Here is a 2,221-nt window from a genome sequence, read left to right on the forward strand (position 1 = left end):
TATACATCGAAGACGCCATCAACATCATTAAAGACAGTACAACTGTAGGGATAGATGTGCAAGGGCAAAAGATTAGTATGCTTAGATTTGCAGATGATATAGCAGTATTAGCATCTAGCAAGGAGGACTAGAGATAGCTTTAAATAAAATGGAAGCGGTACCGACAGATCAGTACTGTATTTAAAATAAATAAAAGTAAAACTAAAATACTGGTATACAAGGAAAGGAATTGTGGGAAAAGAGCGAATATAAAGATAAGAGACGAAATATTTGAAGAAGTGATTGATTTTAGATATCTAGGAAGTCAAGAAAGTCAGGACGGAAGGAGTAGTAGGGATATAAAGCAGAGGATAGCGCAGGGCCGTGTCGCCTTTAATAAAAAGAAGTCACTTCTATGCTCGCGAACGGTTAATTTAGAAATTCGAAAAAGGTTGTTAAAGGTGTTTGTTTAGAGCGGGGCTTTGTACGGGTGCGAAACAGGACAATGGATGCGGCGGAATGAAAAGGTTAGAAGCTTTCGAAATGTGGTGTTATAGGCGAATGATGAGGATAACGTGGGTAGAAAATGTTAGAAATGAAGAGGTATTAAAAAGAATAGGAGAACGGAGGACTCTTCGGAAGTCAATAAAAAATAGGCGAGATAGGTTGGTAGGACACCTTCTCAGACATGAAAGTCTAGTCAGAGACATATTAGAGGCAGAAACAGGAGTTAGGAGGGGTAGAGGCAGCCCTAGGTTATATTACTGTTCGCAAATAGTTAAGGATGTGGTTTGTTCTAGTTTTAAGGAAATGCGAAGATTAGTTCAGGATAGGAAAGAGTGGAAGCACGTGTCCAACCAGTCTAAAAATTCAGTTTTTCTTGTTCTTATTAAAAAAAAAACAAAAACAATAGTTTGAATTTATTTTTAGTCGTGGGGTTGTAATACACAGGATTAATCGCTCCTGACATTGTACTGACTATACATGCACTTTCTTTACACCACCTTAGATGTCGTGTTTGTCTAATAGATTACTCTTTGAAACTATTAAAGATTACGACATAAGAGGTGCAAAGGATGAGCTATCTTCTCTAATTGTTTAGTAATTAAGACATGATTTGTTCTTGATTTACATATGTGTATAGTAAGTAACCTGTCAGTTAGCTTTTCGACGAATTACTCATGAGCATGTTTATTGTGCACACCATTGTAAAAAGTGAAAGGTTGAAGTGAAGTAAATAGAAAAGTACATATGTAGACATTAGTATACTCTAATATGCATGTTCACCTAACAATTTGATCTTTGACATGAAGTAATTAAGTCGTGGGTTTTTGTTAATCAGCTTTTAATGGAAAAGAAATAACTGCATTATTACGCATATTATTTCACGTAAAAAATGCCAGCTATAGAAAACAGGCAGTTTATGACTTTTAAATTTCAGATATGATGTTTTTTAAATTATTCCGGAAGTGGCAGTTTTTATTTATTTTTTTTTATATTTGTTTATTACAACATCAAAGTTTTAATAATAATAAACTGAAATTAATTTATATTTAGTTATTATGTTAAGTAAAACAAAAATACTGATATGCAAGGGAAGAAAAATTAGGGAAAGAGCTAATATAAAGATAAAAGACGAAAGATTAGAAGAATTGGCGGATTGTAGGTATTTAGCAAGTTAGATAAGTCAAAACGGAAGGAGTAATAAGGATATAAAGCAGAGGATAGCGCAGGGTCAACTCGCTTTCAATAAAAAGAAGTCATTTCTATGCTCGCCATTTAATTTAAATTTAAAAATTCGAAAAAGGTTGTTAAAGGGGTATGTTTGGAAGGCGGCGCTGCACGGATGCGAAATATTGATGGTGGGCGCAGCGGAAAAGAAAAGGCTAGAAGCGTTCGAAATGTGATGTTACAGGCAAATGATGAGGATATCGTGAATAGAGAAGGTTAGAAATTAAGAGGTATAAGAAAGAATAAGAGAACAGAACACTGTGGAAATCAACAAAAATTAGGCGAGATAGGTTGGTAGAACACCTTGTCAGGCATGAAAGGCTAGTCAGAGACATATTAGAAGGAGGAACAGGAATTAAGAGGAGTAGAGATAGATCTAAATTAGATTATTGTTCGCAAATAGTTAAGGATGTGGGATGTTCTAGTTTTAGGGAAATATTACCTCAGGATAGGAAGGAATGGAGATGCGTGTCCAACCAGTCTTAGGACTGACGACCTTATGATGATGATT

This window comes from Agrilus planipennis, unplaced genomic scaffold, assembly GCF_000699045.2.
Source record: "Agrilus planipennis isolate EAB-ADULT unplaced genomic scaffold, Apla_2.0 scaffold27, whole genome shotgun sequence".
Lineage (NCBI taxonomy): Eukaryota > Metazoa > Arthropoda > Insecta > Coleoptera > Buprestidae > Agrilus > Agrilus planipennis.